Source organism: Panulirus ornatus, chromosome 72 (genome assembly GCF_036320965.1).
Source record: "Panulirus ornatus isolate Po-2019 chromosome 72, ASM3632096v1, whole genome shotgun sequence".
NCBI lineage: Eukaryota > Metazoa > Arthropoda > Malacostraca > Decapoda > Palinuridae > Panulirus > Panulirus ornatus.
The window spans coordinates 14,172,526-14,186,411 of record NC_092295.1 but is presented as its reverse complement, the minus strand read 5'-3'; the positions used below and the strand labels follow the sequence as shown (position 1 = coordinate 14,186,411).

Genomic DNA, 13,886 nt, shown 5'->3' with positions numbered 1-13,886 from the left:
TCCCACTTCTCCTCGTTCCCTCCACCTCCGACACATATATCCTCTTGGTCAATCTTTCCTCACTCATTCTCTCCATGTGCCCAAACCATTTCAAAACACCCTCTTCTGCTCTCTCAACCACGCTCTTTTTTATTTCCACACATCTCTCTTACCCTTACGTTACTTACTCGATCAAACCACCTCACACCACACATTGTCCTCAAACACCTCATTTCCAGCACATCCATCCTCCTGCGCACAACTATATCCATAGCCCACGCCTCGCAACCATACAACATTGTTGGAATCACTATTCCTTCAAACATACCCATTTTTGCTTTCCGAGATAATGTTCTCGACTTCCACACATTCTTCAAGGCTCCCAGAATTTTCGCCCCCTCCCCTACCCTATGATCCACTTCCGCTTTCATGGTTCCATCCGCTGCCAGATCCACTCCCAGATATCTAAAACACTTTACTTCCTCCAGTTTTTCTCCATTCAGACTTACCTCCCAATTGACTTGACCCTCAACCCTACTGTACCTAATAACCTTGCTCTTATTCACATTTACTCTTAACTTTCTTCTTTCACACACTTTACCAAACTCAGTCACCAGCTACTGCAGTTTCTCACATGAATCAGCCACCAGCGCTGTATCATCAGCGAACAACAACTGACTCACTTCCCAAGCTCTCTCATCCCCAACAGACTTCATACTTGCCCCTCTTTCCCTGCCCCTCTTGCATTCACCTCCCTAACAACCCCATCCATAAACAAATTAAACAACCATGGAGACATCACACACCCCTGCCGCAAACCTACATTCACTGAGAACCAATCACTTTCGTCTCTTCCTACACGTACACATGCCTTACATCCTCGATAAAAACTTTTTTTTTTTTTTTGCTTTGTCGCTGTCTCCCGCGTTCGCGAGGTAGCGCAAGGAAACAGACGAAAGAAATGGCCCAACCCACCCCCATACACATGTATATACATACGTCCACACACGCAAATATACATACCTACACAACTTTCCATGGTTTACCCCAGACGCTTCACATGCCCTGATTCAATCAACTGACAGCACGTCAACCCCGGTATACCACATCGATCCAATTCACTCTATTCCTTGCCCTCCTTTCACCCTCCTGCGTGTTCAGGCCCCGATCACACAAAATCTTTTTCACTCCATCTTTCCACCTCCAATTTGGTCTCCCACTTCTCCTCGTCCCTCCACCTCCGACACATATATCCTCTTGGTCAATCTTTCCTCACTCATTCTCTCCATGTGCCCAAACCATTTCAAAACACCCTCCTCTGCTCTCTCAACCACGCTCTTGTTATTTCCACACATCTCTTTTACCCTTACGTTACTTACTCGATCAAACCACCTCACACCACACATTGTCCTCAAACATCTCATTTCCAGCACATCCATCCTCCTGCGCAGAACTCTATCCATAGCCCACGCCTCGCAACCATACAACATTTTTGGAACCACTATTCCTTCAAACATGTCCATTTTTGGTTTCCGAGATAATGTTCTCGACTTCCACACATTCTTCAAGGCTCCCAGGATTTTCGCCCCCTCCCCCACCCTATGATCCACTTCCGCTTCCATGGTTCCATCCGCTGCCAGATCCACTCCCAGATATCTAAAACACTTTACTTCCACCAGTTTTTCTCCATTCAGACTTACCTCCTAATTGACTTGACCCTTAACCCTTCTGTACCTAATTACCTTGCTCTTATTCACATTTACTCTTAACTTTCTTCTTTCACACACTTTACCAAACTCAGTCACCAGCTTCTGCAGTTTCTCACATGAATCAGCCACCAGCGCTGTATCATCAGCGAACAACAACTGACTCACTTCCCAAGCTCTCTCATCCCCAACAGACTTCATACTTGCTCCTCTTTCCAAAACTCTTGCACTCACCTCCCTAACAACCCCATCCATAAACAAATTAAACAACCATGAAGACATCACACACCCCTGCCGGAAACCTACATTCACTGAGAACCAATTACTTTCGTATCTTCCTACACGTACACATGCCTTACATCCTCGATAAAAACTTTTCACTGCTTGTAACAACTTGCCTCCCACACCATATATTCTTAATACCTTCCACAGAGCATCTCTATCAGCTCTATCATATGCCTGTAAGACTCACGCATACTACCATTAATTTTGCATTAACTATTTGTTATTATCATTTTACTGTAAGTTACATAGAGTTAGATGCATGTTCCCACGGGCCCACTGTTCCCACGGGCTACTATTACTCAGGATGTTTGAACACGTAAGATCTGATCTGTTATTTGAACACGTTGTTGAATGGGTGTTGACGGACTCCCATATAACTCCTGTAAGTGAGTGTGACCTGAGGGGACACACTGGTCAGCATCGTCACACTGTTCACTAGGATGTGTCGTAGTGTGTCATAAGACACACCCAGAGTACTACAGATGTACGTACATATTCTTTTGCAATAAATCTACAAATCTACAAATCTTCATTGACTACCATCCACGAAGAAGACCTGTATTCATTCCTGACAACTCAACCTTACAAAGCCTTCTCCAGATCCATAAATGCTACATACAAATCCATTTGCTTTTCTAAGTATTTCTCACATACATTCTTCAAAGCAAACACCTGATCCACACATCCTCTACCACTTCCGAAACCACACTGCTCTTCCCCAATCTGATGCTCTGTACATGCCTTCACCCTCTCAATCAATACCCTCCCATTAAATTTACCAGGAATACTCAACAAACTTATACCTCTGAAATTTGAGCACTCACTCTTATCCCCTTTGCCATTGTACAATGGCACTATGCACGCATTCCACCAGTCCTCAGGCACCTCACCATGAGTCATACATACATTAAATAACCTTACCAACCAGTCAATAATACAGTCACCCCCTTTTTTAATGAATTCCACTGCAATACCATCCAAACCTGCTGCCTTGCCGGCTTTCATCTTCCGCAAAGCTTTTACTACCTCTTCTCTGTTTACCAAATCAGTTTCCTTAACCCTCTCACTTTGCACACCACCTCGACCAAAACACCCTATATCTGCCACTCTATCATCAAACACATTCAACAAACCTTCAAAATACTCACTCCATCTCCTTCTCACATCACCACTACTTGTTATCACCTCCCCATTTGCGCCCTTCACTGAAGTTCCCATTTGCTCCCTTGTCTTACGCACTTTATTTACCTCCTTCCAGAACATCTTTTTATTCTCCCTAAAATTTAATGATACTCTCTCACCCCAACTCTCATTTGCCCTCTTTTTCACCTCTTGCACCTTTCTCTTGACCTCCTGTCTCTTTCTTTTATACATCTTCCACTCAATTGCATTTTTTCCCTGCAAAAATCGTCCAAATGCCTCTCTCTTCTCTTTCACTAATAATCTTACTTCTTCATCCCACCACTCACTACCCTTTTTAATCAACTCACCTCCCACTCTTCTCATGCCACAAGCATCTTTTGCGCAATCCATCACTGATTCCCTAAATACATCCCATTCCTCTCCCACTTCCCTTACTTCCATTGTTCTCACCTTTTTCTATTCTGTACTCAGTCTCTCCTGGTACTTCCTCACACAAGTCTCCTTCCCAAGCTCACTTACTCTCACCACCCTCTTCACCCCAACATTCACTCTTCTTTTCTGAAAACCCATATATATATATATATATATATATATATATATATATATATATATATATATATATATATATATATATATATATATATATATATAAATGAATATATATATATAAATATATATTTTTTTTTTTTTTTTTTTTTTGCTTTGTCGCTGTCTCCCGCGTTTGCGAGGTAGCGCAAGGAAACAGACGAAAGAATTGGCCCAACCCACCCCCATACACATGTATATACATACGTCCACACACGCAAATATACATACCTACACAACTTTCCATGGTTTACCCCAGACGCTTCACATGCCTTGATTCAATCCACTGACAGCACGTCAACCCCGGTATACCACATCGCTCCAATTCACTCTATTCCTTGCCCTCCTTTCACCCTCCTCCATGTTCAGGCCCCGATCACACAAAATCTTTTTCACTCCATCTTTCCACCTCCAATTTGGTCTCCCTCTTCTCCTCGTTCCCTCCACCTCCGACACATATATTCTCTTGGTCAATCTTTCCTCACTCATTCTCTCCATGTGCCCGAACCATTTCAAAACACCCTCTTCTGCTCTCTCAACCACGCTCTTTTTATTTCCACACATCTCTCTTACCCTTACGTTACTTACTCGATCAAACCACCTCACACAACACATTGTCCTCAAACATCTCATTTCCAGCACATCCATCCTCCTGCGCACAACTCTATCCATAGCCCACGCCTCGCAACCATACAACATTGTTGGAACCACTATTCCTTCAAACATACCCATTTTTGCTTTCCGAGATAATGTTCTCGACTTCCACACATTCTTCAAGGCTCCCAGAATTTTCGCCCCCTCCCCCACCCTATGATCCACTTCCGCTTCCATGGTTCCATCCGCTGCCAGATCCACTCCCAGATATCTAAAACACTTCACTTCCTCCAGTTTTTCTACATTCAAACTCACCTCCCAATTGACTTGACCCTCAACCCTACTGTACCTAATAACCTTGCTCTTATTCACATTTACTCTTAACTTTCTTCTTTCACACACTTTACCAAACTCAGTCACCAGCTTCTGCAGTTTCTCACATGAATCAGCCACCAGCGCTGTATCATCAGCGAACAACAACTGACTCACTTCCCAAGCTCTCTCATCCCCAACAGACTTCATACTTGCCCCTCTTTCCAAAACTCTTGCATTCACCTCCCTAACAACCCCATCCATAAACAAATTAAACAACCATGGAGACATCACACACCCCTGCCGTTAACCTACATTCACTGAGAACCAATCACTTTCCTCTCTTCCTACACGTACACATGCCTTACATCCTCGATAAAAACTTTTCACTGCTTCTAACAACTTGCCTCCCACACCATATATTCTTAATACCTTCCACAGGTAAGGTTATTTAATGTATGTATGACTCATGGTGAGGTGCCTGAGGATTGGTGGAATGCGTGCATAGTGCCATTGTACAAAGACAAAGGGGATAAGAGTGAGTGCTCAAATTACAGAGGTATAAGTTTGTTGAGTATTCCTGGTAAATTATATGGGAGGGTATTGACTGAGAGGGTGAAGGCATGTACAGAGCATCAGATTGGGGAAGAGCAGTGTGGTTTCAGAAGTGGTAGAGGATGTGTGGATCAGGTGTTTGCTTTGAAGAATGTATGTGAGAAATACTTAGGAAAGCAAATGGATTTGTATGTACCATTTATGGATCTGGAGAAGGCATATGATAGAGTTGATATATATATATATATATATATATATATATATATATATATATATATATATATATATATATATATATATATATTTTTTTTTTTTTTTTTTTTTTTATACTTTGTCGCTGTCTCCCGCGTTTGCGAGGTAGCGCAAGGAAACAGACGAAAGAAATGGCCCAACCCCCCCCCCCCATACACATGTACATACACACGTCCCCACACGCAAATATACATACCTACACAGCTTTCCATGGTTTACCCCAGACGCTTCACATGCCTTGCTTCAATCCACTGACAGCACGTCAACCCCTGTATACCACATGACTCCAATTCACTCTATTTCTTGCCCTCCTTTCACCCTCCTGCATGTTCAGGCCCCGATCACACAAAATCTTTTTCACTCCATCTTTCCACCTCCAATTTGGTCTCCCTCTTCTCCTCGTTCCCTCCACCTCCGACACATATATCCTCTTGGTCAATCTCTCCTCACTCATTCTCTCCATGTGCCCAAACCATTTCAAAACACCCTCTTCTGCTCTCTCAACCACGCTCTTTTTATTTCCACACATCTCTCTTACCCTTACGTTACTTACTCGATCAAACCACCTCACACCACACATTGTCCTCAAACATCTCATTTCCAGCACATCCATCCTCCTGCGCACATCTCTATCCATAGCCCACGCCTCGCAACCATACAACATTGTTGGAACCACTATTCCCTCAAACATACCCATTTTTGCTTTCCGAGATAATGTTCTCGACTTCCACACATTTTTCAAGGCTCCCAAAATTTTCGCCCCCTCCTCCATCCTATGATCCACTTCCGCTTCCATGGTTCCATCCGCTGACAGATCCACTCCCAGATATCTAAAACACTTCACTTCCTCCAGTTTTTCTCCATTCAAACTCACCTCCCAATTGACTTGACCCTCACCCCTACTGTACCTAATAACCTTGCTCTTATTCACATTTACTCTCAACTTTCTTCTTCCACACACTTTACCAAACTCAGTCACCAGCTTCTGCAGTTTCTCACATGAATCAGCCACCAGCGCTGTATCATCAGCGAACAACAACTGACTCACTTCCCAAGCTCTCTCATCCCCAACAGACTTCATACTTGCCCCTCTTTCCAGGACTCTTGCATTTACCTCCCTTACAACCCCATCCATAAACAAATTAAACAACCATGGAGACATCACACACCCCTGCCGCAAACCTACATTCACTGAGAACCAATCACTTTCCTCTCTTCCTACACGTACACATGCCTTACATCCTCGATAAAAACTTTTCACTGCTTCCAACAACTTGCCTCCCACACCATATATTCTTAATACCTTCCACAGAGCATCTCTATCAACTCTATCATATGCCTTCTCCAGATCCATAAATGCTACATACAAATCCATTTGCTTTTCTAAGTATTTCTCACATACATTCTTCAAAGCAAACACCTGATCCACACATCCTCTACCACTTCTGAAACCGCACTGCTCTTCCCCAATCTGATGCTCTGTACATGCCTTCACCCTCTCAATCAATACCCTCCCATATAATTTACCAGGAATACTCAACAAACTTATACCTCTGTAATTTGAGCACTCACTCTTATCCCCTTTGCCTTTGTACAATGGCACTATGCACGCATTCCGCCAATCCTCAGGCACCTCACCATGAGTCATACATACATTAAATAACCTTACCAACCAGTCAACAATACAGTCACCCCCTTTCTTAATAAATTCCACTGCAATGCCATCCAAACCTGCTGCCTTGCCGGCTTTCAACTTCCGCAAAGCTTTTACTACCTCTTCTCTGTTTACCAAATCATTTTCCCTAACCCTCTCACTTTGCACACCACCTCGACCAAAACACCCTATATCTGCCACTCTGTCATCAGACACATTCAACAAACCTTCAAAATACTCATTCCATCTCCTTCTCACATCACCGCTACTTGTTATCACCTCCCCATTTACGCCCTTCACTGAAGTTCCCATTTGCTCCCTTGTCTTACGCACCCTATTTACCTCCTTCCAGAACATCTTTTTATTCTCCCTAAAATTTACTGATAGTCTCTCACCCCAACTCTCATTTGCCCTTTTTTTCACCTCTTGCACCTTTCTCTTGACCTCCTGTCTCTTTCTTTTATACTTCTCCCACTCAATTGCATTTTTTCCCTGCAAAAATCGTTCAAATGCCTCTCTCTTCTCTTTCACTAATACTCTTACTTCTTCATCCCACCACTCACTACCCTTTCTAAACAGCCCACCTCCCACTCTTCTCATGCCACAAGCATCTCTTGCGCAATCCATCACTGATTCCCTAAATACATCCCATTCCTCCCCCACTCCCCTTACTTCCATTGTTCTCACCTTTTTCCACTCTGCACACAGTCTCTCCTGGTACTTCCCCACACAGGTCTCCTTCCCAAGCTCACTTATATGATATATATATATATATATATATATATATATATATATATATATATATATATATCATATATATCATGGGTGATTTGAATGCAAAGGTGAGTAATGTGGCAGTTGAGGGAATAATTGGTATACATGGGGTGTTCAGTGTTGTAAATGGAAATGGTGAAGAGCTTGTAGATTTATGTGCTGAAAAAGGACTGATGATTGGGAATACCTGGTTTAAAAAGCGAGATATACATAAGTATACTTATGTAAGTAGGAGAGATGGCCAGAGAGCGTTATTGGATTACGTGTTAATTGACAGGCGTGCGAAAGAGAGACTTTTGGATGTTAATGTGCTGAGAGGTGCAACTGGAGGGATGTCTGATCACTATCTTGTGGAGGCTAAGGTGAAGATTTGTATGGGTTTTCAGAAAAGAAGAGTGAATGTTGGGGTGAAGAGGGTGGTGAGAGTAAGTGAGCTTGAGAAGGAGACCTGTGTGAGGAAGTACCAGGAGAGACTGAGTACAGAATGGAAAAAGGTGAGAACAATGGAAGCAAGGGGAGTGGGGGAGGAATGGAATGTATTTAGGGAATCAGTGATGGATTGCGCAAAAGATGCTTGTGGCATGAGAAGAGTGGGAGGTGGGTTGATTAGAAAGGGTAGTGAGTGGTGGGATGAAGAAGTAAGAGTATTAGTGAAAGAGAAAAGAGAGGCATTTGGACGATTTTTGCAGGGAAAAAATGCAATTGAGTGGGAGATGTATAAAAGAAAGAGACAGGAGGTCAAGAGAAAGGTGCAAGAGGTGAAAAAAAGGGCAAATGAGAGTTGGGGTGAGAGAGTATCATTAAATTTTAGGGAGAATAAAAAGATGTTCTGGAAGGAGGTAAATAAGGTGCGTAAGACAAGGGAGCAAATGGGAACTTCAGTGAAGGGCGCAAATGGGGAGGTGATAACAAGTAGTGGTGATGTGAGAAGGAGATGGAGTGAGTATTTTGAAGGTTTGCTGAATGTGTTTGATGATAGAGTGGGAGATATAGGGTGTTTTGGTCGAGGTGGTGTGCAAAGTGAGAGGGTTAGGGAAAATGATTTGGTAAACAGAGAAGAGGTAGTGAAAGCTTTGCGGAAGATGAAAGCCGGCAAGGCAGCGGGTTTGGATGGTATTGCAGTGGAATTTATTAAAAAAGGGGGGTGACTGTATTGTTGACTGGTTGGTAAGGTTATTTAATGTATGTATGACTCATGGTGAGGTGCCTGAGGATTGGCGGAATGCGTGCATAGTGCCATTGTACAAAGGCAAAGGGGATAAGAGTGAATGCTCAAATTACAGAGGTATAAGTTTGTTGAGTATTCCTGGTAAATTATATGGGAGGGTATTGATTGAGAGGGTGAAGGCATGTACAGAGCATCAGATTGGGGAAGAGCAGTGTGGTTTCAGAAGTGGTAGAGGATGTGTGGATCAGGTGTTTGCTTTGAAGAATGTATGTGAGAAATACTTAGAAAAGCAAATGGATTTGTATGTAGCATTTATGGATCTGGAGAAGGCATATGATAAAGTTGATAGAGATGCTCTGTGGAAGGTATTAAGAATATATGGTGTGGGAGGAAAGTTGTTAGAAGCAGTGAAAAGTTTTTATCGAGGATGTAAGGCATGTGTACGTGTAGGAAGAGAGGAAAGTGATTGGTTCTCATTGAATGTAGGTTTGCGGCAGGGGTGTGTGATGTCTCCATGGTTGTTTAATTTGTTTATGGATGGGGTTGTTAGGGAGGTAAATGCAAGAGTCTTGGAAAGAGGGGCAAGTATGAAGTCTGTTGGGGATGAGAGAGCTTGGAAGTGAGTCAGTTGTTGTTCGCTGATGATACAGCGCTGGTGGCTGATTCATGTGAGAAACTGCAGAAGCTGGTGACTGAGTTTGGTAAAGTGTGTGGAAGAAGAAAGTTAAGAGTAAATGTGAATAAGAGCAAGGTTATTAGGTACAGTAGGGTTGAGGGTCAAGTCAATTTGGAGGTGAGTTTGAATGGAGAAAAACTGGAGGAAGTGAAGTTTTTAGATATCTGGGAGTGGATCTGGCAGCGGATGGAACCATGGAAGCGGAAGTGGATCATAGGGTGGGGGAGGGGGCGAAAATTCTGGGGGCCTTGAAGAATGTGTGGAAGTCGAGAACATTATCTCGGAAAGCAAAAGTGGGTATGTTTGAAGGAATAGTGGTTCCAACAATGTTGTATGGTTGCGAGGCGTGGGCTATGGATAGCCTTGTGCGCAGGAGGATGGATGTGCTGGAAATGAGATGTTTGAGGACAATGTGTGGTGTGAGGTGGTTTGATCGAGTGAGTAACGTAAGGGTAAGAGAGATGTGTGGAAATAAAAAGAGCGTGGTTGAGAGAGCAGAAGAGCGTGTTTTGAAGTGGTTTGGGCACATGGAGAGGATGAGTGAGGAAAGATTGACCAAGAGGATATATGTGTCGGAGGTGGAGGGAGCAAGGAGAAGAGGGAGACCAAATTGGAGGTGGAAAGATGGAGTGAAAAAGATTTTGTGTGATCGCGGCCTGAACATGCAGGAGGGTGAAAGGAGGGCAAGGAATAGAGTGAATTGGAGCGATGTGGTATACCGGGGTTGACGTGCTGTCAGTGGATTGAATCAAGGCATGTGAAGCGTCTGGAGTAAACCATGGAAAGCTGTGTAGGTATGTATATTTGCGTGTGTGGACGTATGTATACATGTGTATGGGGGGTGGGTTGGGCCATTTCTTTCGTCTGTTTCCTTGCGCTACCTCGCAAACGCGGGAGACAGCGACAAAGTATAAAAAAAAAAAGAATATATATATATATATATATATGTTTCTATGAGTCCATGGGGAAAATGAAACACGATAAGTGTCAAAGTGTCAAAGAATGGAACAGAGGAAGAGGAGCAGAATGCTGGAAACCCTTCCCTTCTTGTATTTCAATACCGAGTTCCCAAGTGCACTTTCGTTTAATAATCACATCATTAGGGGAGAAACAGGAGAGAAATATAACAGTCAGTTGATATACATCGAAGAGACGAAGCGAGGACGCCATTTGGTAAACATGCGATTGTCCAAGACAGACAACGAGCGTTCATAAACTTATCATTTCACAAATCTTCCCGGCAATAAAGCTATCTAATTTGTGTAGACCATCACTAATATTAAGATTATAATTCTTTGTGTATTTAGTAGAAGATTCAATGCTATTTCTCTTGGTAATAGAGTAAGAGTTAATAACTGAGATGGCGTTACTTCAGTCAATACAATGATCATAGTTTTTAACGTGATTAAACAAGGCATTTGATTCATGTCCCGTTCTTATACTATATTTATGTTGCTTAAGTCAAACAGAAAGATCCTTACCAGTCTGCCCAACATAAAACTTATCAAAATTTCTACATGGCACTTTATAAATGCACCCAAGAGAATTTTTGGTGAATTCCTGATTAAGATATTCTTTATAGAGTTGAGCCCAAATCTCCCATTGACGCCAAGATTCTTTAGTTCTCCCTTTTAATAATAATTTTACTTTACTTCTCATGTTGCTTAAATTCTTTAATGTAAATGTTGCTTTCAGCAACAATGATACTATAAAGAATATCTGAATCAGGAATTCACTAGAAAATTCTCCTGGGTGCATCTATGAAATGCCATGTAGAAATTGAAAAGTTTTATGTTGGTCAGACTGGTAAGGATCTTTCTGTTAGACTTAAGCAACATAAATATAGTAGAAGAACGGGACAATAATCAAATGCCTTGTTTAATCACGTTAAAAACTATTATCATTGTACTGACTGGAGTAATGCCATCTCAGTTATTAACTCTAACTCCAGTACCACGAGAAATATCATTGTATGTTCTATTATCAAATACACAAAGAATTATAATCTTAATATCAGTGATGGTCTATAAGAATTAGATAAATTTATTGTTGACAAAATTTGTAAAATGACAAGTTTATGAACGCTCGTTGTCTGTCTTGGACAATCACATGTTTACATGTTTACATGTTTACAATCACAGGTTATGAGTCACTATGGTTCACGCACCACAGGTTGTGAGCCAATGTGGTTCACGCACCACAGGTTGTGAGCCAATGTGGTTCGCATATCACAAGTTGTGAGTCATGTGTGTCATGCAACAAGCACTCAGTCACTCCAGCTGCACTGTGGCAACACAACACTGTAAATATGGGAGCTTCCTGGCGCCAGCGACCACAAACCCATTGTGTCCTGGTGATCGCAGATGTATTGTCTCCTGGTGATCGTAGATGTATTGTGTCCTGGTGATCGTAGATGTATTGTGTCCTGGTGATCGCATATATATTGTGTCCTGGTGATCGAAGATGTTTTGTCTCCTGGTGATAGTTGATGTATTGTGTCCTGGTGATCGTATATGTATTGTGTCCTGGTGATCGAAGATGTTTTGTCTCCTGGTGATCGTTGATGCATTGTGTCCTGGTGATCGTTGATGTATTGTGTCCTGGTGATCGTAGATGTATTGTGTCCATGTGATCGTAGATGTATTGTGTCCTGGTGATCGTAGATGTGTTGTGTCCTGGTGATCGTAGATGTATTGTGTCCTGGTGATCGTAGATGTGTTGTGTCCTGGAGATTGTAGATGTATTGTCCTAGTGATCGTAAATGTACTGTGTTCTGGTGATCGTAGATGTATTGTGCCCTGGTGATTGTAGGTGTATTGTGTCATGGTGATCGTTGATGTATTGTGCCCTGGTGATCGTTGATGTATTGTGTCCTGGTGATCAGAGATGCATTGTGTCCTGGTGATCGTAGATGTATTGTGTCCTGGTGATCGTTGATGTATTGTGTCCTGGTGATCGTTGATGTATTGTGTCCTGGTGATCGTAGATGTATTGTGTCCTGGTGATCGTTGATGTATTGTGTCCTGGTGATCGTAGATGTATTGTGTCCTGGTGATCGTTGATGTATTGTGTCCTGGTGATCGTTGATGTATTGTGTCCTGATGATCGTTGATGTATTGTGTCCTGGTGATCGTTGATGTATTGTGTCCTGGTGATCGTTGATGTATTGTGTCCTGGTGATCGTAGATGTATTGTGTCCTGGTGATCGTTGATGTATTGTGCCCTGGTGATCAGAGATGCATTGTGTCCTGGTGATCGTAGATGTATTGTGTCCTGGTGATCGTTGATGTATTGTGCCCTGGTGATCAGAGATGCATTGTGTCCTGGTGATCGTTGATGTATTGTGTCCTGGTGATCGTAGATGTGTTGTGTCCTGGTGATCGTTGATGTATTGTGCCCTGGTGATCGTTGATGTATTGTGTCCTGGTGATCGTAGATGTATTGTGTCCTGGTGATCGTTGATTTATTGTGTCCTGGTGATCAGAGATGCATTGTGTCCTGGTGATCGTTGATGTATTGTGTCCTGGTGATCAGAGATGCATTGTGTCCTGGTGATCGTAGATGTATTGTGTCCTGGTGATCGTTGATGTATTGTGTCCTGGTGATCGTAGATGTGTTGTGTCCTGGTGACCGTTGATGTTTTGTGTCCTGGTGATCGTTGATGTATTGTGTCCTGGTGATCGTAGATGTATTGTGTCCTGGTGATCGTTGATGTATTGTGTCCTGGTGATTGTAGATGTATTGTGTCCTGCTAATCGTTGATGTATTGTGTCCTGGTGATCGTTGATGTATTGTCCTGGTGATCTTTGATGTATTGTGTCCTGGTGATCGTTGATGTATTGTCCTGGTGATCGTAGATGTGTTGTGTCCTGGTGATCGTAGATGTGTCCTGGTGATCGTTTATATATTGTGTCCTGGTGATCGTAGATGTATTGTGTCCTGGTGATCGTTGATGTATTGTGTCCTGGTGATCGTAGATGTATTGTGTCCTGGTGATCGTTGATGTATTGTGTCCTGGTGATCGTAGATGTATTGTGTCCTGGTGATCGTAGATGTATTGTGTCCTGGTGATCGTAGATGTATTGTGTCCTGGTGATCGTAGATGTATTGTGTCCTGGTGATCGTTGATGTATTGTGTCCTGGTGATCGTAGATGTATTGTGTCCTGGTGATCGTAGATGTATTGTGTCCTGGTGATCGTACA

The 13,886-nt window shown here is 42.6% G+C and overlaps 1 protein-coding gene across 2 annotated transcripts in view; it reads right to left on the bottom strand.

The window, feature by feature from the left end:
- The window catches only part of LOC139748048 (sialin-like), a 75,950-nt gene that overhangs the window by 61,242 nt on the left and 822 nt on the right, over positions 1-13,886 (bottom strand). The window lies entirely within an intron of this gene.